Here is a 24,306-nt window from a genome sequence, read left to right on the forward strand (position 1 = left end):
ATTTAGTTACTTCAAGTCACAAAACCACTCATAACACTGAGGAGGATTTCTACCCTAATGATACTGGACATGATTATATTATAGCTCAGAAACTGTCAGATCAGCGCATTTTCTACCATATTTTCTGGCCTAAAGTGACTTTCAAAATATGCAGATGTTGGATTTCCAAGACTATCATTTCATTTTTTAAAATATTACTTATACTTTTATCTTGTATCTTATAGAATAAAATTTATTTTTAACTTTAAACATAATTTTTATCTCATGGTGGGAAATTTAGAAATTAGAAATGCAAAGAATAATAACACATTCAATCTCAACTATTGAAAGAAGCCACAGAGAACATTTTGATGGATTTTCTGCTGGTCTTTTGTTTTTGTCCAAGCATATGTAGTTTAGGACTGTTTATGACATACAAATTAATTGTTTCCATGGTTAATTTCTGTTTGAATTAGTAAGTTTTAAAGCTAAAAATTTGTTTGATTTTTACCACAGTCTCAACAATTATTCCAACTTCTGATTTCACAACTTGTCAGGATGTCTTGCATTTATGTCTTAATTCAGCAGAAAGATGGAGAACCTTTCTCTCAGCCCCTCAGTTTCATGGATTCATTGCATAAGTAGCAACCAGCAAGTGAAAGGTAATATATTAGCTGCCTCCAATGAAACATGATGTATAGGACAGGTTATCAATAATAATAATAATAAATTAATTATTGACTTTTTTGGCCATGCCAGGAACCACATGGAATCTTAGTTTCCCAACCAGGGAGCGAACCTATGACCCCTGCAGTGGGATCACAGAGTCCTAACCACTGGACTGCCAGGGAATTCCTAATTATAAACATTCTCGATTAAAATTTTTTGTTTAAACTTCTATATATTTAACAATATTCTCCTAAATATTTTAACAGTATATCATATTTTTAAAACTTTTATTTATATGCTTTTCTAGAAAGATACTTATTGCTGTTACTATTTTACTAAAGATTTCTTAAACAATGATTTATTATGTCCACTGTTTGCTAAGTGGAGAAGGCAATGGCAAGCTACTCCAGTACTCTTGCCTGGAGAATCCCATGGATGGAGGAGCCTGGTGGGCTGCAGTCCATGGGGTCGCTAGGGGTCGGACACGACTGAGCGACTTCACTTTCACTTTTCACTTTCACACATTGGAGAAGGAAATGGCAACCCACTCCAGTGTTCTTGCCTGGAGAATCCCAGGGACGGGGGAGCCTGGTGGGCTTCCGTCTATGGGGTCACACAGAGTCGGACACGACTGAAGTGACTTAGCAGCAGCGGCAGCGGTAGCAGCAGCAGCAGTTTGCTAAGTAAGGTGCTAGATCCTCGGAATACAGTGGTAAAGAAGGGAGCCATGGTACCTTCAGGGAGTTTACAGCCCAGTGGGGGAGACAAAACCAAACAAGTAAACATAGAAGCAAACAAAATGAAAATTGTATTGTTTCCAAGGAAAAAAGAATAAAGATAAATACAAGGGTCACACAGAGAGAACTACTTTAGGTAGATGGGTTAGGGGTAGCCGGTCTATAGAGATAACGTTAAATTAAGGACAAAGCAATCAGTGGTATTTTGTCCAGTAAAAACTGGGAAAAGACCCTCCCAAGGGGAGGACAGCAATCTGCCTAAAGAAGCTGAGGTGATAACAAGGCAGGTACCCTGGGCCAAACCAGAGAAGGCCATGCACTGGAGAGATGAGTGAGCCGGGCTTGATGGAACCTGGGTCTGGGCTGGACCGGTTAGGAGTCAGATCATTGTAGGGCTTTTCAGGCTGATGGTTTTAAGGAAGAGAGAGATAGAATTTGGTATTTTGGCAAACATTCTTGAGTAGAGTTGTGCACAGGAGCTTTGACCTAGCCCAGACAGGGTGAAGCCAGCAGATACGGAAAGTGACTGAAGCCAAACTGTGCTTCGCAGACAGGTGGATGAGCCTTAACAATGGATCAGCGGCGGCTGTATGCAGTTATGAAAGAGACAAGAACAGGACTTAAGTTTCCATTTTAAGTAACTGATGGAGGTGCCATTTATAGGATGGGAAACACAAAAGGAGGAAGATGATTGCAGGAAAGGTTGAGAAGTCCATTTTTGGATATACTGTTCTCACACTCCTGAGTCAAGGTCATTCCAGCTCCACACAGAGGCAGCCCTGCACAGGGTCCACGCTCCCATTGCGGTGATTGGAAAACGTGTTGCCAGGTGGTTGAATGCTGAATAAATCTGTGGTACAGTATTAATGGCTGTGGCCAGTAAAATGTTAGGAGACATTTACTGTATTAGGATTCTTGCTGTTTTGAGTGGCAGAAAACCAATTTAAACTCACTTAATCAATAAAGGGAATGTATTGCCTCATGGATCTGAAAAGTTCAGAGTGCCCCGGGCACAGCTGGCGTGGTTCTCACCGGATTCCCTTTGCCTCCCTGCTTCTCCCTCTGTCTCTGTCTCTCTTGGTTTCTTCCTCTCTTTCTTTTGTGTTGGTTTATTCTCAGGCTCTCTCTTTCTGACGGAAAAGATGACCTCTAACTTCAGGTTCACATAGTCCTCATAGTTCACAATCTCAAAGGAAGTGGAAGAACCTCTGCCCTGGCAGGGCTCACAAGTCATGTGATCCTGATTTCTAACTACCTCAGGAATGGAGTTACCCAGACAGCCTGGACCATGTGATCACTCCTGGGCAGGGCAGAGTTGCCTCCATTACAATTACAACAAAAAGGCTCTGCAAAGAAGAAAGTAATTGTGTTCCCAGAAGAAGAAATTCTGGGCAGGCTAAAAACTGGTCAAAAAACAATGATTGTTCCAGAATTGTTATTTGTTGGTCTTCTCTTTGGCAGAATTTGTACTGCCAGACCAGTTGTCTATCAAAACTGTGTATCTGTGAGTGCTCAGTTGTGTCCAACACTTTGCGACCCCATGGACTGTAGCCCGCCAGACTCCTCTGTCCATGGAATTCTCCAGGCAAGAATGCTGGAGTGAGTGGGTTGCCATTTCCTACTCCAGGGGATCTTCCTGACCCAGGGATGAAACCCACATCTCTTGTACTTCCTGCATTGGCAGGCAGATCCTTTACCACTAGTGCCGCTGGGAAAGATAGATCATGACAAATCCTTGATGTCTGTACATACAAAAATGCTTACATTCCTATTCATAAGAGTAGAAGACATATATCCACTCCATCCAGAGATGATACCAAGTAGTCACGCTATGGAGAAGGAAATGGCAACCCACTCCAGTGTTCTTGCCTGGAGAATCCCAGGGACGGCGGAGCCTGGTGGGCTGCCATCTATGGGGTCACACAGAGTTGGACACGACTGAAGTGACTTAGCAGCAGCAGTAGCAGCAGTCACTCTATAAATTAAAAACAGTGGGAGAAAAGGCACTCTAAACAAAATAATAGTCTCAGGATGTAGGGAGTCAGTTGAAAGTATAGATGAAATGAAAAGGTTGAAAGTTGATCACTGTTGAAGCTGGTTGGGTAATAAGTACATGAGGGTTTATTATACTCTCCCATTATGTCTGCATATGCTTGAATTTTTCCTTCATAAGAGGTAAATATTTTTAAATGGTGGAGACTGGCAGTGAGTGATGGTACAATGCATCATTTTTTAAATGACAACTGAAAATTATTGTTTTACGTTTCAAGATGTCATTCTTCTCAGACTCCTGAAATAGCATTATACTGTGTGCTTGGTATGGAAATCAGATAAGAATCTGTATTAAATCCATCCATCATACTTCATAATTAACCAATTACCTGAATCAAAGGATAAGGTTAAAAAATGCAAATAATATTGTAATATTCTCAGCAAATTTCTCTAAAAGACAATAATATATGTTAGTTGTCATGATGGAAATGCCACACATTAGGCCTGTCTGCTTCTTTGCTACAATTTTGACCTAAGGATTCCAGGATTACAGTATATTAGAAAGGAGACAAAAATTCAAGTGGAATGCATTACACTATTGAGTTTAATACACAGAGAACACCAGATATTTCCTTTAGAAAAAAAAAAAGGGTAGATTATACTTTGGAGTTCCACCCATAGGGTAAAAGACAGAAAAGCAAAAGCCAGACTAGCAATTATTCGTCCCTAGAAATTCCTGTATGGTTCTAGAGATGAACTTCCCAATGTTCTTTATTTCACTTAAGCTTTTTATCCCACTCCAACATATGAGCAATAGCTAGGTACAACAAAAATTTTTTATAAATTTAATGGCTCTTGACCCTGGTTTATAGATTTGGATAAATAAAATGTTTTTCTAAGATGTCAACCAAGAATAATCTAAGCTTCTATCTGGCTTTACCTATCAACTTTATACCTGACATGTCTACATTTCTCTCTCTCTTTTTAAACTATATCCAGTGGTCAAACATGGGTACCCTGAGATGAGTTTATCATTTTTGTTATTTGAAAAGGATTTAGGACATAAGAGGTTTAATATTATATTTCAGTTTTATTAAGCTTAGAAGTAGCTTCTTCCAATTTTTTGCTTTGCATGCCATCTCACTAACTAGGCTATGGTACATAAATACGTGTATGTGTGTTATGTACGGTTGGTACTTTTTGACACACAGTGGTGTCAAAAAAGAGAAATATGCACACACCCATACAGTAAAATTGTGCTCAGCATGTTATAAAATTTTGCCTCTTTTATTTGAACCGTGTTTCCCCTCAATGAATCTTTCTGTTGATATCTGTGACTTGCCTTACCTGTCCCACTCTTTGCATGAACGCAAGAAGAAAAGAAAATCAGGAAATGTCCTTTGAGGGCAGAGTCTTGGCCAGATGGCTGACCTTCATGTTCATCTTTAGTTCCGCCATATTGATTGCAAGCAGCACCTGAGACGAAGAGGATCTGGGTCTTTTGTCATTTGCTGTCTTGTTTCTGTTGTCCTCTGTTTTTGCTTGGCAATTGATACGATTGGTATACCCAGAGGAACTTTTGAGCACTGGGCACAGATTTTCACATCCAAAAATAAACAAATAAAGAGGTTCCAGCCAATTTCACTGAGTGGGGATGCTCAGTACAGTCAAGTGGGATGTAGCCACACAACAAGCATGTGTTAAGTTGATAAATGTGTTCCTGCATTGATGTATATGCTTCTCTGCTACACTTGGCAGCAAATACAAACCCTTCCCAACTTAGCGATTTCAGTTCCTTCCATTAAACTATCCATGTTCATCTTTTTTGTTTTTCTGACGATCTGTGCACAGAGACTTCTATCATAAAATTCATAAATATTTTTGCTAAACTAATCAATTTGCCATAAATCAAAGAAGGAAATCCTTTCCAAAATCCCCCAAATATTGTAGAAAAAGGGTAGAATTCTTATTTTCTCTCTCTTTGGAGTTAGATTATCAGATGAAAAAAGATCACACATTTTTGGAACATCATTGTTTCTGACCAATATTATAGACATATATAGCTTCTCCTTGAGTTCTTTGCTGCTGCTGCTGCTAAGTCACTTCAGTCATGTCTGACTCTGTGTGACCCCATAGACGGCCTCCTACTAGGTTCCCCCATCCCTGGGATTCTCCAGGCAAGAACACTGGAGTGGGTTGCCATTTCCTTCTCCAATGTGTGAAAGTGAAAAGTGAAAGTGCAGTCGCTCAGTTGTGTCTGACTCTTCGCGACCCCATGGACTGCAGCCTACCAGGCTCCTCCATCCATGGGATTTTCCAGGCAAGAGTACTGGAGTGGGGTGCCATTGCCTTCTCCCCTAGAGTTCTTTAAAACATATTAAAGAAATTATAGCTCATTTTATTGCTTAAAGGGTTTGATGTTCATAATTGCACCAACTAGCCAGTAGTCTTGGAGAAAGCAATGGCAAGCCACTCCAGTACTATTGCCTAGAAAATCCCATGGATGGAGGAGCCTGGTAGGCTGCAGTCCGTGGGGTCGCTAAGGGTCGGACACGACTGAGCGACTTCACTTTCACTTTTCACTTTTACACATTGGAGAAGGAAATGGCAACCCACTCCAGTGTTCTTGCCTGGAGAATCCCAGGGACAGCGGAGCCTGGTGGGCTTCCATCTATGGGGTCACACAGAGTCGAACACGACTGAAGTGACTTAGCAGCAGCAGCAGCAGCAGCAGCAGCCAGTAGTCTAAGTCCCTAATACAAAATATTACACTTTATAGACATTCAAAGATAATTTGAATGAACAGATTAATAACTGAACATTGCATATTTCATTGAATTATAGCTATTTTAAAAAATGCCTAACACAGGCCCAATATATATTAGGCATTCAATGGATTCAAGGTAAAATTAATATGCATATATGAATAGCTGGATAAAGTAGATATAAATCAATGACTTTATTCATGAGTGTATTTATTCAACAACTATTTGTTGAGAATTCACTCTTTTCCAAGAACAGTACTAAAAGTGATTAAACTGATCAGAGATGTAGTCTCTGATCTTGCAGAATATTTATGCTCTGGGGATAACATACATTAACCCAAGATTTGAATTTAGGATAGTGTGATTGGGGAAAGCACTTTGAGAAAGAAGCCATGCTGTATGAGACAGTTTGCTCTTGTTTGTTGTTTAGTTGCTCAGTCATGTCCAACTCTGCGACACCATGGACTGTAGCCCACCAGACTCCTCTGTCCATGGAATTTTCCAGGCAAATTACTTGAGTGGATGCCTATTTCCTTCTCCATGTGAGAGTATAACAAAGAGAAATTTTGATACAGAGAAGCAATATTTAATCTGAATCCTAATAGATAAGCAAGATAGATAGTTGGGAATAAGGTGTCTCTGATGTACTATTCTTGACAAAATGTTTAACCCAAACCTAATCTTGAGGAAGAAATCAGTTAAAGCTGGATTGTGTGAAGTTCTTCAAGACAGAATGTTGATGGGGAAATTGTGAGCAAGTGATGGCTAAGATAAAATGGAGTTTCACATTATAAGCACTTGTATTAGCTATCTGTTGCTGTGTAAAAAAAGTACCCCAAACCTAGTAGCTTAAAGCAATAGTAAATATTTGTTATCCTGTACAACTGGGCTTCCCAGGTAGCTCAGTGGTAAAGAACCCTTCTGCCAGTGCAGGAGACATAAAAGACAAGAGTTTGACCTCTGGGTTGGGAAGGTCCCCTGGAGAAGGGTATGGCACCCCACTCCAGTGTTCTTGCCTGGAAAATCTGGTGGACCAAGGAGCCCAGAATCAGACACGACTGAAGCAACTTAGTGCACATCGCATATAGTTACAAGAGTTAGGAATTCACGACCAGCCTAGGTGTGTGATTCAGGCTTTAGTGTCTTTTTCTATGAGTTCATTTGTTTGTTTTTGAAGTATAATTGACCTATAAGACTATGTTAGTTCTTATGACACAGCATCAGTTCAGTTCAGTTCAGTCGCTCAGTCGTGTCCGACTCTCCGCGACCCCATGAATCACAGACACAGCATAGTGATTCGTTATTTCTATATATTTCCACATAATCACCATGATAAATCTATTTACAATCTATCACCATATATTTACATAATTATTGACTATATTCCCTACACTGTACATTATGTCCTCGTGACCCATTTATTTTATAACTTGAAGTTTGCACCTCTTAATCTCCCTCACCTAATTCTATCTGACCCTCCACAACCTTTCCATTCTTCTGGCAACTACCTGTTTGTTCTCTATCACTTTATCTTTGTTCATTTGTTTTTTTTTGTTAAGAGTCCACATGTAAGTGAAGTCATACAGGATTTTTATTTCTTTGTATGATATTTCACCCACCATAATACCCTCTAGTATATTAAAAAGCAGAGACATTACTTTGCCAACAAAGGTCCATCTAGTCAAGGCTATGGTTTTTCCCGTGGTCATGTATGGATGTGAGAGTTGGACTGTGAAGAAAGCTGATTGCCGAAGAATTGATGCTTTTGAACTGTGGTGTTGGAGAAGACTTTTGAGAGTCCCTTGGACTACAAGGAGATCCAACCAGTCCATTCTTGAGAGTCCCTTGTACTGCAAGGAGATCCAACCAGTCCATTCTAAAGGAGATCAATCCTGGGTGTTCATTGGAAAGACTGATGCTAAAGCTGAAACTCCAATACTTTGGCCACCTCATGTGACGAGTTGACTCACTGGAAAAGACTCTGATGCTGGGAAAGGTTGGGGGCGGGAGAAGGGGACGACCGAGAATGAGATGGCTGGATGGCATCACTGACTCTGTGGACATGAGTTTGAGTGAACTCTGGGAGTTGGTGATGGACAGGGAGGCCTGGCGTGCTGTGATTCATGGGGTCGCGGAGAGTCAGACACGACGGAGCAACTGAACTGAACTGAACACCCTCTAAGTCCATTATAATTACATCAGAAAGAACAAAATATCTAGGAATAAATCTAACTAAAAAGGTAAAAGGCCTGTACTCAGAAAACGGTAAGACTCTGATGAAAGAAACTGAAGATAACATGAACAGAAAGATATACCATGCTCATGGATTGGAAGAATTAATATTGTTGAAATGTCATACCTCCCAAAGGAATCTACACATTCAACACACTCTCTTTAAAAATATTGATGGTATATTTCACAGAACTAGAACTAACAATTGCAAAATATTGCAAAAATTTGGAAACAGAAAAGACTCCAAATAACCAGACAATCTTGAGAAAGAATGAAGCTGGAGGTATCATGCTTCCTGATTTCAAACTATAACACATATCCACGGTAATCAAAACAGTGTGGCCCTGGCACAAAAACAGAGGCATAAATCAATGCAACAGGATAAAGAGCCCAGAAATAAAACTGCACTTACATGGGCAATTAATCTACAACAAAGAAGGCAAGAATATACAGTGGGGAAGAGACAGCCCCTTCAATAGAGACAGCCCCTTCAATAGTGTTGGAAAAACAAGACTACTTTCTCACACATACACAAAAATAAATTCAAAATGGCTTAAGGACTTTTTTTTTTTTTTTTTAAAGATATATTTGGCAGTCTCAGTTCAAGATCAAAAAAAATATCAGAGGGCAAAAGGAATATGACTCAAGATTTAGGATTTGTCGTGACTGGCTTTGTAATCGCATAAATATTAAATACGTAGAGATAATTGTACGCATATTTAAGACTTAAATTTAAGACCTGAAACCATAAAAATTCTAGAAGAAAATTAGAAGAAAATTCTAGAAATTTAGAAAATTCTAGAAAATTAGAAGAAAATTCTAGGATAAAATTAACTCTTTGACATTAAGCTTAGAAATACTTTTTTCAACATCTGGCAAGGAAAACAAAAGCAAAAATAAACAGATGGGACTCTATTAAACTAAAAAGCTTTTGCATAAGGAGGGAAACTATTAGCAAAATGAAAAGGGGATTACTGATGGGAGAAGATGTTTGAAAATGATACATTTAAAGGGGTTACTATATGAAACATGCAAAGTGCTCATAAAACTCAACATCAAAAAAACCCAAGAAACTTGATTAAAAAATAGAAGATCTGAGTAGACATTTTCCTAAGGAAGACACAGATGGTCAATGATGTATAAAAAGATCTCAAAATCACAAATCATGAGGTAAAAGCAAATCAAAACCACAATGAAATATTATCTCACAACATGTCAAAATGATTATTATCAAAAAGAAAATAACAAGTGTTGGTGAGGGTAAGGAGAAAAGGGAACACTTGTGCACTGTTGGTAGGAATATAAATAGGTGTTCAGTTCAGTTCAGTTCAGTTCGGTCGCTCAGTCGTGTCCGACTCTCCGCGACCCCATGAATCACAGCACGCCAGGCCTCCCTGTCCATCACCAACTCCCGGAGTTCACTTAAACTCATGTCCACAAGGTGTAGATACTATGAAAAACAGTATGGAGAGTCCTCAAAAAATTAAAAATAGAACTGCCATCTGACCCAGAAATTCCACTCTTGAAATGTCTTTAGAAACCTGAAAACACTTATTTGAAAAGATATACACACCCCTATGTCCACTGAAGCATTATTTACAATAGCCAAGATATGGAAGCCTCACAAGTGTCCGTTGACAGATGAAGAGATAAAAAAAATGTGATACACACACACAAATATTGCTCAGCTATGAAAAATTAAATCTTGTCATTCTGCAACTTGGATGGTCTATTTAAAAATTGTTGGACTTCAAGAACTCCAGGGAAAGTAAGCCAATACCAACTCCACTGACAGGTTTTTCACATCAATAATACACTGTTGGGCTTCCTTGGTAGCTCAGATGGTAAAAAATCTGCCTGCAGTGCAGGAGACTCAGGTTCAATCTCTGTGTTAGGAAGATCCTCTGGAGAAGGAAATGGCAACCCACTCCAGTATTCTTGCCTGGAGAATTCCATGGACAGAGGAGCCTGGCTGGCTACAATCCATGGGTTCACAAAGAGTCAGACATAACTGAGTGACTAACACACACACAGAAGACTGTAAACAATCAGGATTCAACTATCTTTAGAGAACTTGTTTTTGTTTTTTTTAGCACTAGGCACAAACACAAAATTATACTTCTCCTATGTCAGAGTTTAATATTGAAATAATCATGTTAATGTGTAAAAAATACTTTTGAAATTATCAATTCTTATGTAGTTCTATGACCATCATCATGGAAAGGGCACCTTGATATTTAGGCCTCTGTTAATTACTTAGCTTCACCATGTTTAAAATGACTCATTGTGAAGGGTAGTGAAGCCTGTAATTTGTCACACGTATATTATAAAGGAATAAAATTTGTCCCCCCAAAATGTGTCTCTTTGGCATACAAATTATTTCAAGCTGAAAACAATTAAGGCCCAAAAGGCTTGGGAAGAACTTTTGACCTTTACATAACTGTTTTTGAATTGTGGTGCTGGAGAAGACTCTTGATAATCCCTTGCACAACAAGGAGATCAATCCTAAAGGAAATCAACCCTGAATATTCGCTGGAAGGGCTGATGCTGACGCTGAAGCTCTAATACTTTGGCCACCTGATGCGAAGAGCTGACTCATTAGAAAAGACCCTGATGCTGGGAAAGAGTGAAGGCAGGAGGAGAAGGGGGAAAGAGAGGATGAAGTCGTTGGACGGCATCATCGACTCAATGGGCATGAGTTTGAGCAAGCTCTGGGAGATAGTGGAGAATAGAAGAGCCTGGCGCGCTACAGTCCATGGAGTCACAAAGAGTCGGACATGACTTAGTGACTGGAAAACAGCAATATTTGCCTAAAGGAATTTAGATACAAGGCCTATTCCTTAAATATTACTAGACGTATTGCTGAAGATACCTGCAAAGAAGATGGGCTAAGTGTGATAGGGGAAACTGACAGCGCCTGAAGATCAGAGACCTCTCCGTGTCCCCTTGTCTCTGAAGGGCCAGCAGATATGTGTTTATCAGATCTTTGCTTTTCCATCTCCACGTGAATGGCCTTCCTCCCCTTTGTAGTCCCAATCTCCTACCCCAAACATTCCCTTTGTCTTTAGTCAAACACCGTTTCAAGATGAAGGCTTGGCCACTTTTGTAACCATTTTGCTCAGTTTTCCTGAGTCTTTCCCACGTCTTGTTGTTGTTCAGTTCCTAAGTTGTGTCCAACTCTTTGCCATCCCATGAACTGCAGCACACCAGGCTCCTCTGTCCTTTACTGTCTCCCAGAGTGTGATCAAATTCATGTCCCGTGTCTACATGTTATTAAATTTTTGTTTGATTTCCTCTTGTTCATGTCAATTCAACTCTCAGACCAGTCAGAAGAACCTAGAAGATTAAAGGAAAATTCCTTCCTTCCTAACTAAATCATGTACCTTAGTAAGTCTGAGGCGGGGGGAAATGCCACATAGAATTAGATGTTCAAGATTTCCCTAACTATTACAGGGGGATACATTTCTCCTTAAGAAAGTCATCAGTTACTTTCCAAAATTCTTTTTTAAATAATCCAAAGATCTCTTCTTCTTAGAGTCTCACATTTCTAAAAGCACTGGTTTCAACATTTCTCAGATTTTTCTAAGGTTCTTTGGAGGAAACCAGCAAGCATCCTTTAACATGAGTTGTTAACATTTTCACCAGTCACAATATGCTATTATAACACTCAAAATTCAAAATATTTCCCAAAGGCAAAGAAAACTGGAGTGACAGGAGAAAATTAAGTCCAGTTAAAAAATACATATCATACATTATTAGAACAAGGGTACATTTTCCTCCTAAAACAATGAGCAACATTGCCCTTTCGGTAACTTTGGTTTCTTGAAATCCACTAATCAAACAGTAGCATTGCCCCAGTTCACTGCTTAAACATTGTGGTGCTCGAAGAAATTAATAATTGAATTCTCTTGGGATAGAAGAGCATTTCGAATAGAAGAATTGAGCTATAAGAATGGGAAATAAAAAATGATACTGATGAACCTATTTGCAGGGAAAGGATAGAGATGCAGACACAGAGAACAGACTTGTGGACACAGTCGGGGGGAAGGAGAGGGTGGGAAGAATTGAGAGAGTAACTTTGAAACATACATTACCATATGGAAAATAGATAGCTAGTGGGAAGTTGCTGTATAACTTGTATAACAAGGAGCTCACTCAGTGCTCTGTGATGACCTAGAGGGGAGGGATGGGGTTGGGGGAGGGTTGGAGAGAGGTTCAAGAGGGAGGGGCTATATGTATACTTAAGGCTGATTCACATCGCTGTATGGCAGAAACCAATACACACTGTAAAACAATTATCCTCCAATTAATTTTCTTAATGTAAAATAAAAGATAGTTTTGGTGCCAACAATTTCCCCTGCACCTTGATGATTTTGTCAGTAAAACTGTTAAAATAACTAGAACCCAGTTTTCTAGACATCTGTCAGATAATGAAGCTGAGACTGATTGAAATCTTGTAAGATGGCTGAACAATTGAGTGTTTTTCAGAGGAATTTGTGCCATCCTGTGTTTGCCTGCTGTGGGGTTTTTTTTTATTGCAACCCAATGATCAGAGGGTGATTAGTAGAAAGCTTGAAGGGTGTTTCTGCTTTCCTGGTATTTCCAGCAGTGGAAATACTGGGTGATTTTAGGTTTTTGGAAAATTTCTTCTCCTTTTGAAATGCTTCTGTTGAACATCACATAGTTATGAAGACAATCCCCCACTTCTAAGAATAGTTTCAATTTCAAAGCTATTATAACATCCAAAGTGGAAAAGCCCATCACTGGGCTATGCTAAAGCTAAATGAAAGACCAGATGCTCTAAACTTTGCTCACAGCATCACAAATGCCTTCATGATAAAGTGCTGTGATGTCACAATGGTGTGTGACACCACTGTGCATATCAGACCAGAAAAGTGATTGGACTAAAAAGGAGAGATTTTGATTTATATAAAAATACTCTGGTGGTTATCACCAAGGATGGCAAATGAAATACAGAAAAAAGGAAGTGTGTGTTTTCTGTGAAACATAAAGCTCTTTTGAATTTATGGTAGTTCCCTTTGAAAACTGCAAGAAATGATAAGGGGGGATCTTTTTAAAATTTGTTATTGAAATACAGTGGTTTTACAATATTGTGTTAGTTTCAGATGTACAACAAAGTGATTCAGGTATATGTGTATATGTATTTTCATATTGTTTTCTGTTCTAGGTTATTACTAGATATTGAGTATAGTTCCTTGTGCTATAAGTAAATGTTTGTTTTTAATCTATTTTATGTGCAGTAGTTTGTATCTGTTAATCCCATACTCTTAATCTGTCCCTTATTTACCTTCTTTTCCCCTTTGTCAACCATAGAGTGGGGCTTCCCCAGTGGCTCAATGGTAAAGAATCTGCCTGCAACGCAGGAGATGCAGGTTCAATCCCTGGGTTGGGAAGATCTCCTGGAGAAGGAAATGGCAACACACTCCAGTGTTCTTGCCCAGGAAATTCCATGGACAGAGAAGCCTGGTGGGCTACAGTCCAGGGAGTCACGAATTGGACACAACTTAGCAACTAAACCACCGCCAACCACCATAATTCAACCCTGAAAAAAAATGCTACTTATAGTAACATGGATGGACCTAGAAATTATCATACTAAGTGAAGTAAATCATACAGAGAAATATTGTACAAATATTGTATGATATAGCTTGTATGTGGTATTTAAAAAATAATACAGAAGAGAAACGGACTCACAGACATAGAAAACAAACTTACAGTTAAATGGGGATCTTGTAAAAGTGAAATTGTAGCCAGTTTGAAATGACAACACCATATATTTTATAAAATTGTTTCCTTTCTTTTTTGGAGACTGCAACTCTACACAGAAAATAAAAAGGCAAATGCACCTCACAGAGAACTGGGACACTGTGAATCATCTAGTTTGAATTCTTAAAATTGGAAATTAGAAACTTATGAAGGATTTGTAACTATGCTTGGGAAATAGTGAATTTAAATCTACCTGTCTGTCTATGTGCTGTGCTTGGTCACTCACGCATGACTGACTCTTTGCAGCCCCATGAACTGTAGCCCACTATGCTCCTCTGCCCATGGAATTTCCCAGGCAAGAATACTGGAGACAGGTACCATTTCCTACTCCAGAGGATCTTCCCGACTCGGGAATCTAACCTGCATCTTTTGCATCTCCTGCATTGGCAGGCAGATTCTTTACCACTAGTGCCACCTGGGAAGTCCATTTTCTCTGGCACTGTCCCATGAATTTATTTATTTGTATAGTCAGTCAGTCATCCTGGAATATTTTGAACCTCTACTGTATGCCAGGTTCTATTGCTGTTCATCGATAATACAAAAGTGGGCATGTTGGACATGATTTCTGTGTGTATGAAGTTTACATTCCGGTGAGGGAGCAAACAGCCCACTGTTAAAAAACACACAGAGAAAATGTGTATTAATAAGTGATCTGAAGGAATTAATAGTTTGAGAAAGAAACTAAGAGAGGGTGACCTGTTTTTGACAGAGTGGTCAGGGATGGCGTAAGAGTCATATCAGATGAAACTGGAAGTGGAGGAACCATTCCAGAGAGTAGACATGGTCAGTGGTGATAAGGAGCAACCAGGCATGGACACCTCTGTGGTGCTTGAGTGGGTGATGTGAGGTCAACAGAGACTTGTTGGTTTGCTTTTAGAAGGGAGATATTAGAGTCTACAAGTATGCTGATGAAAAATGACCTAATGGAAATTGATCGATGCAAGAGTGTGTGCTTCACTGAGGGAGCAGAGCCCTTTGGATAGTGAGGATGTGTGGCTGAGTGGTTGTCGGGGAATAGGACTTGATGGGAGGAGAACATCCACCGAGGAGGATGCAGAATGTGAGTTGTGAAGCTCTGCTGCAAAGAAGGGGAGGGGCTCTGTGTCTGACGCTTTCTCTTTGCTCAGTGAAATATGAGAGAAGATGCAGCCGTGAGAGAGAGTTGTGGGGTTGTGTGAAAGAAATGAGAGAAATGTGAAGTCACATGGAGCCTCCCAGACACACTGACACTTTTGATGTGGTTGCATCCTATCATTATAGGATGTTTAGTAAATTCCCTGGTGGCTCAGATGGTAAAGAATCTACCTGCAGTACAGGAGACCGAGGTTTGATACCTATGTCAAAAAGATCCCCTACATGGCAACCCATTCCAGTATTCTTGTCTGGAGAATCCCATGCACAGAGGAGTCTAGCGGGCTACAGTCCACGGGATCACACAGAGCTGGACACAACTGAGCAACTAACACTTTCACACTAGCAAAATCCTTGACCTGTACCACGTAGATACCAGCAAAACTTCCATTGAGTCATGAAAACAGGAGGTATATCTAGACCTTGACATATATACCCAGGAGGAAAAAAACTGCCCATTTGAGAATCACTGCCCTAAAGCTACCACCAAAGAAAAAGTATAACTAATAAGCCATGGAGAAGATGAAATGGCGTAAGAAATACTGGATTAGTTCAAAAGAAGGTAGGAAAGGGAAAAAGGAACAAAGAATAGAAGAAACAAATAGAAAACAACTGTGAAGAGGATGGATTTAAATCCAATTATAGGAAAGGTTGGGGGCGGGAGGAGAAGGGGACGACAGAGAATGAGATGGCTGGATGGCATCACTGACTCTGTGGACATGAGTTTGAGTGAGCTCCGGGAGTTGGTGATGGACAGGGAGGCCTGGCGTGCTGTGATTCATGGGGTCGCGGAGAGTCGGACACGACTGAGCGACTGAACTGAACTGACTGACTGATAGTCATCATTATGCTAAGTTTCAGTTCAGTTCAGTCAGTTCAGTCGCTCAGTCGTGTCCGACTCTCCGCGACCCCATGAATCACAGCACGCCAGGCCTCCCTGTCCATCACCAACTCCCGGAGTTCACTCAAACTCATGTCCACAGAGTCGGTGATGCCATCCAGCCATCTCATTCTCTGTCGTCCCCGTCTCTTCCCACCTAAGTTTAGGTGGTTTAAACATCCTGATTAAAAGACAAAGATTATCAAATTGAATCTAAATGTAAGACTCAATTATATGTGCCTACAGGAAAATTCAGTTTAAATAGATGTAGATGTTAAGAGAAAAGACAGAAACTGTACATAGCATGGAAAAACTAATTATGAGAGAGCTGAAATAAATATGTTAATATGAGACAAACTGGATTTCAGAACACAGGATATAGCCAAGATGCAGAGATACATTCAGTTCAGTTCAGTTCAGTTCAGTCGCTCAGTCGTGTCCGACTCTCCGCGACCCCATGAATCATAGCACGCCAGGCCTCCCTGTCCATCACCAACTCCCGGAGTTCACTCAAACTCATGTCCACAGAGTCAGTGATGCCATCCAGCCATCTCATTCTCGGTCGTCCCCTTCTCTTCCCACCCCCAACCTTTCCCAGCATCAGAGTCTTTTCAAGTGAGTCAACTGGTCGCATGAGGTGGCCAAAGTACTGCAGTTTTAGCTTTAGCATCAGTCCTTCCAATGAACACCCAGGATTGATCTCCTTTAGAATGGACTGGTTGGATCTCCTTGCAGTCCAAGGGACTCTCAAGAGTCTTCTCCAGCACCACAATTCAAAAGCATCAATTCTTCGGCGATCAGCTTTCTTCACAGTCCAACTCTCACATCCATACATGACCATGGGAAAAACCATAGCCTTGACTAGACGGACCTTTGTTGGCAAAGTAATGTCTCTGCTTTTTAATATACTATCTAAGTTGGTCATAACTTTCCTTCCAAGGAGTAAGCGTCTTTTAATTTCCTGGCTGCAATCAGCATATGCAGTGATTTTTACAGTATATCAACTCATCAAGAAGACACAACAATCTTAATGTGTTTGTCCTTAGAGTTTCAAAAGGTATGAGCAGAAACTGATAGTTAAAAAGAAACAGTTAAATCAACAATTAACCTGGTGACTTCACAACTGATCTTTCAGCAAATAATAGAAAGAGAGGTTTAAAAAAATCAGCAAATATATGGAAAATAAAAACATCACTATCAATCAACTATACTTAATTGCCATTTAGAATAGTTGACTACTCTACTTCTACTCTCAACAGAAGACATGACATGATTACACTACCGTGTATAAAATAGAAAGCTAGTGGGAAGCTGCTATATAGCACAGGGAGCTCAGCTCAGTGCTCTCTGTTGACCTAAAAGGGTGGGAATGAAGGTGGGGTGGGAGGGAGGTCCAAGAGTGAGGGGATATATGTGTACATATAGCTGATTCACTTGTTGTACAGCAGAAACTAATACAGCACTGTAAAGCAATTGTATTCCAATGTTTAAAAATTGGCCTCTGAATTGAGATGTATGTAAGTGCAAAATATGTATAGAATTTTGAAAATAGAGTAAAAAAGAAGGGATGTAAAATATTGCACCAATTTTTAATATTGATTAAAGTTGAGATGATAATGTTTGGATATATTTTGTTTAAATAAATTTCCTATAACAATATAAAAAACAAAATAAAAAATTAAATAAAATGCACATGGAACATTTACCAAATTTCTGGATCATGAAACAAATCTCAACAAATTAAAATGATTGAAATCACAAAAAATATGTTTTATGACCATAGTAAGATTAAATTAGAATAGAAAGATATGTGGAAAATTCCAAAGTGTTTAAGAGTAAACACATTTCTAATAATCCAAGGACCAAAGAAGAAACCAAAAGGTACTTAGAAGTTAGTTTGAACTGAATGAAAATGAAATAGATCATATAAAATTTGTGAGATGCTACTAAAGCAGTGCCTAGCGGGAAATTTATGGCATCAAATGTTTATATTCTTTCTTTCCAAAGTGGGCTTCCCAGGTCCACTAGTGGTAAAAGAACCCACCTGGCAATGCAGGGGACCTAAGAGACACAAGTTCATTCCCTGGGTGGGGAAGATCCCTGGAGGAGGAAACGGTAACCCACTCCAGTATTCTTGCCTGGAAAATCTCACAGACAGAGGAGCCTAGTGGGGTACAGTCCATAGTATCACAGAGTCAGACATGACTGAAGCAACTTGACACATCTCACAGCACAGATGTTTATATTAGAAAATAAGAAAGTTCTTGAACAAAGGAAAAATATTCACCTTAAAAACTAGAAAAAGAAGACAAAATTAAGCACAAAGCAAGAAGGAAGAAAATTAACAATGTTAGAGCAAAAATCAACAAAATGAAAAAGCAATAAACTAATAAAGACAGAGGATGGGATGGTTGGATGGCATCACCAACTTGATGGACTTGAGTTTGAGCAAGCTCTAGGAGTTAGTGATGGACACGGAAGCCTGGCGTGCTACATACAGTCCATGAGGTCGCAAAGAGTAAGGCATGACTGAGCGATTGAACTGAACTGAATAAAGAAAAAGCAATGAATTCAAAAGTTGGTTATTTTTAAAAGCACAACTCATTTGATAAAGATCTAGTCTGACTGATTAAGAAAAAGAGGGAGAAAAACAAATCACTGAATTAGGAACAAAGAGGGACCATCACTACAGATTTTATATACATCAACGTTTAGCAAACAAATATTTTAAGCAACTTTATGCCAATAAATTTGATAACTTGTTATGCAATATGCATAATCCTGGAAGGACACAAATTTCCAAAGCTCACACAAGAAGTAACAGACAATCTGAATAGCATTATATCTACTGAAATAATTGAATTTGTAGTTAAGAATCTTCCCATAAAGAAAACTGTAGGCCCAGATGGCTTCACTGGTGAATTCTACCAAATGCTTAAGGAAGAAATAATATACATGCTACACAAATTCTTCCAGAAAATAGAACACAGATTAAAAAAAAAAAAGTCTTAACAAAATGCTAACAGACTGAATCCTGCTAGCTATAAAAAGGATAGTGCTTCATGAACAATTGGGGTTTATCCAAGGATTGTGAAGTTGTTTCAACATCCCCAGATCCATATAATTCACCATTTTAACTGACTAGAGAAGCAAAACCATGTGCTCAGCTCAATAGACACAGAAAAATAATTTGACAAGATGCAACATGCATTCATCATCAAAATTCTCACTAAACCAGAAACAGTAGGAAACTTCTGGAAGTTAATAAAATTTATCCATGAAAAGTGACAGCTAACATCAGACTTAATGGTGGAAGTCTGAATGTGTCTCCTCTCAGATAAGGAACAAGGCAAGAGTACCCATTCTCATCACGTCTATTCATATTTTTTTGGAAGTTTTAGTGAAGTAAAACAAAATAAATAAAATGATGTGCTCAGTTGCATCCAACTGTTTGCCAGGCTCTTCTGTCCATGGAATTTTCCAAGCAAGAATGCTTTTTATTCCAGGGAATCTTCCTGACCCAGGGATTGAACTTGTGTCTTTTGCATCTCCTGAATTGGCAGGCAGATTCTTTACCACTAGCACCACCTTGGAAAAGGTAAAAATAAAAGGATACACACTGGAAATAAAGAAACATATGTCTTTATTAGCACATGATACGATATATAAATAATCCAAAGCATCTACTAAAGTGCCTCTGGAATTAATAAATGAGTTTAACATTCACAGGACAAAAGATAAATATGAAAAACAATTGTTTGCCTATATAGTAGCAACAAGCAATTAAAAATTAAAGTTTAAAAATCGACAACATTTATAGTAGCATTAAGCCAGGAAATATTTATAGAGAAACTTACCAATATATGTGTAAGACATAAAATATTAATAAAACAAATCTACCTAAGTAAAATCAAAGAAGTTCTAAATAATGGAGAAATATGCCATTTCACATGCCAGAAAACTTAAATTTGCTTAAATGTCAATTCTCCCCTAATCGATATATAGGTTTACATATGCCATCACAATCCCATTCAAAATACCATAATATTCATTTCTAAAAATTGACAAACTTTCTATAAGATTTATCTACCTGGAAAATCAAAAGACCTAAAGTAGTCAAATTTGGGGAAAAGGTAAAGTTAAGGACCCTCCCATGACCTGATTTTGAAATTTACATTAAGCCACAGTAATTAAGACAGACTGGAAAGATATATAAATCCATGAACCTGAATAGTGTTCAGAAATTAACTTACACGTATACAGATGATGAACTTTCAACAAAGTTCAATACGGGAAAGACAGTCTAACTAAAGAAATGATTAATGATTTAAATTATTTGACTTGTGTCTCTTGCATCTCCTGCATTGGATGATTTGACATTCATATGCAGAATAATAAATTTTGATTCATGTTTCATGCCTTTAAAAAATACAACTCAAAATTTATCACTGTCATGGATATATTCCATAAAGCCATAAGCCTTCTATAAAAGAACATAGAAGAAAATCTTATGACCTAGAGTTACAAAGAAGTAAACTACAAAAAGTATAAACTATCCATGGCTTAATGGTATAGAATATGCCTACAATGCCAGCCAATGGAGGAGACATGTGTTCAGTCCCTGGGTTGGGAAGGTCCCCTGGAAAAAGAAATGGCAACACACTCCAATATTCTTGCCTGGGAAATCCCATGGACAGTGGAGTCTGACGGTAATGACAACCCTGTATGGAAGACAGCAAAAGAGACACAGATGTAAAAAACAGACTTTGGGACTCTATGGGAGAAGGCGAGGGTGGGATGATTTGTGAGAATAACGTTGAAACACGTATATGCTGCTGCTGCTGCTAAGTCACTTCAGTCGTGTCCGACTCTGTGCGACCCCGTAGATGGCAGCCAACCAGGCTCCCCCGTCCCTGGGATTCTCCAGGCAGGAACACTGGAGTGGATTGCCATTTCCTTCTCCAATGTGTGAAAGTGAAAAGTGAAAGTGAAGTTGCTCAGTCGTGTCCGACCCTTAGCGACCCCACGGACTGCAGCCTACCAGGCTCCTCCATCCATGGGATTTTCCAGGCAAGAGTACTGGAGTGGGGTGCCATTGTCTAGATGACCAGTGCAAGTTTGATGCAGGACATTGAAGTTGAAGCAGGGCACTCAAAGCCAGTGCTCTGGAACAACCCAGAGGGATGGGGTGGGGAGGGAGGTGGGAGGGCAGTTCAGGATCGGGGAACACATGTGCACCCATGGCTGATTCATGTCGATGTATGGCAAAAACCACCATAATATTGTAAAGCAATTAGCCTCCAATTAAAATATATTAATTAATTTTAAAAATTACTGCTCTTTGAAAGACATTCTGAGGAGAGAGTAGGATTAGATACAGACTAGGAGAAAATATTTGAAAATGATTTATTTAATAATGTACATTTATATATTAGAATAATACTAGCCATAAAAAGAATGAACTGCACATAACACAACAACACCTCAAAAGCATTCTGCCAAGTGAAAAAAGTCAGAACAAAATAATCCGCACTGTATGGTTCCATTTATATAAAATTTTGTAAAAGAAACACCTAAAAAGGGGAAAGAAATCAGATCAGTGCTTGCTGGGGCTGAGATTGGGAAGAGTACTGATTTGCAGAAAAGCAAGAGGGAACTTTTGGGGATGGTAGAAATAAGTGACAAAGTATTGCAAAGCGGTGATGGAGACATAACAATACACTTTTGTCTAAACTCATCAATCATTTAAAGGGTGAAATTTACTGTACATAATTTATCCGGCAATAAACCTGACCATCTCATCTCAGAGACAAAGAAATAAAAGAAATACAAGGTTTCTGTACTATTTACTACTCGAAGTGTAAGAAAAAAAGAAAAGAAAAGAAATTTCGCTGTAACAATTTCAACAGAAAAAAAATAAAAATAAAAAAAGGAAGCAGTAGCAGAAGTTAATTTCCTACCGAGGGTTTTCAACATGTCAGACACTGTGTTAAGAATTTTCCAAGCATGGTTTTCAATTAATTCCCACAACAAAATATAATAATAAATTAAGCAATACTATAGGACAGGGATGGTAATAGTATTTATGGGTTAAACATGAAGATTAAATTTAGCGGTATTTGTAAAGCACTTAGGAACTTCCTGGCATATAATAAGTGGTATGTGACTGTGTGTTAAATAACCTAAAATAATTGTATTATTGAGAACACTGTATGGGTGAGAATATTGTGACTTTGCCAGGTTGAGGGTCCTGCAGAAGCTTGGTGTTGATGGTTTAATTAGTAAGTTGTATTTGACTCTTTTCGACCCCTTGGACTGTAGCTCACCAGGTTCCTCTGTCCATCGGATTTCCAAGGCAAGAAGACTGGAGTGGGTTGCCATTTCCTTCTCCAGGGGATCTTCCCAACCCAGGGATCAAACCTGGGTCTCCTGCTTGGCAGGCGGGTTCTTTACCACTGAGCCACCGGGAAGCAATGTTGAGTATGTCACTTAACTGTGTATATTTCCCTGTTGGCTTGTAATTATCAATAAGATACAACTCCAAATTCAAACACAAAATATCCAGGGGCTTTCACTTTAGCCTCATTTCCTGCTGTGTCACAATCTCTTCTCTCTTCTATGATTCATGTTCACTCCTGCCTTTCTAAGTTCTGTTCTACCTGTTGGGAAAACAGACCCTCTGCATAGACATTGTTGTTCAGTCGCTCAGTGATGTCCGACTCTTTCCAACCCCATGGGCTGCAGCTCACCAGGCTTCCCTGTCCTTCACTATCTCTCAGAGTTTCTCAAACTCATGTGCATTAAGTAGATGATGCCCTACAACTGTCTCATCCTCTGTCATCCCCTTCTCCTCCTGCCTTCAATCTTTCCCAGTATCAGGGTCTTTTCCAATGAGCTGGCTCTTTGCATCAGGTGGCCAAAATATTGGAGCACAGACATTACTCTGCTTGAAATACATCTCTAATTTTGCTTCTTTGTGTTAGGAATGCTTTCAGCTGTTAAGTAACAGAGAACTTGACCCTTGACCACAGTGGTTTAAACAAATCAGGGTGTATTTTTCTGCAAGACTAAAGGAAGGGCGTTCCAGGCTGCTCTGGCGATTTAACTAGAGGACTGGGGACAAAGGCTCCTTCCATCTCTCTGTTCCCTCCTCTGAGGCCCGTTGGTTTTTACCTCTGCTGTGTCTCCTTCCAAGCATTATATCTATGTACCATGCAGATGGAGGAAGGGAAAAGCAAACAGTCGCCTTCTAATTATAAGGTGCTGTCTGCTTAGCTCAGGAAGGGTTTCTGTTCCACACATCTAATGTGACAGATTGAACCCTTTGATGGCTAAAAGGACAGATAGTACTAGGACTGGTTTAAATCAATCCTGATATATCCCACAGGGACTAGGGTAGAGGAGATCTGTTCACCTCAATGACAGGGATCCCTGTGAGGGTGTTGAAAATGTAAGCTTCTGTTTTTAGAGTAGAGGGGGTGTCTTAAGTATGAATCCGCTGTACCTAACTCATTCATCCTTCATGGCCCAGCTGAGATGGCAACTTTTCCATGAAGTCGTCCTCATCTCGCCTCCAACAGAATTGGTCATTTTGCTATCTATACTCCTGGAGCGCTTGGATGTTCAGCTCAGCAGCAATATTTATCATAATGTCATGACGATAGCTGTCTTCTGACTTATTTTTCTTTCCTGGACTTCGTTCCCTTCAGTTCTGTATAAATCGGTTTTATATCCTCAAGATCTAGACTCCTGGCTAGCACAGAAATTGACCTTTTACCTGTGTTAAATAATAAGTTGGACTCATGATCCTAGGAATCAGAAAGACAAGATCATTCTCAATTATGTATAATAATAACTCACATACATGTAGCACTTCCTATGTGCCAGACACTCTCCAAAGCACTTTACACCCTGGAACAATCCCATAAGGTAGGAGGGACTTCAATTATTCTCAAGTTATGAATGAGAAACCTGGCATACAGAGACTTTGGTGATTTGTTCATGGTCATACACTTAATAAGCCATGGAGCTAGTCCAGCTCCAGAGGGGATGAACCATGATGGTGTGATCTACAGAAAACTATTTAACTTCTCAGAGCTTTTGCTTTATTCACAGTATATTTCTCACTGTGGGG

The sequence above is a fragment of the Moschus berezovskii genome, chromosome 16 (genome assembly GCF_049115385.1).
Source record: "Moschus berezovskii isolate FMDL1 chromosome 16, NW_MosBer_1.0, whole genome shotgun sequence".
Lineage (NCBI taxonomy): Eukaryota > Metazoa > Chordata > Mammalia > Artiodactyla > Moschidae > Moschus > Moschus berezovskii.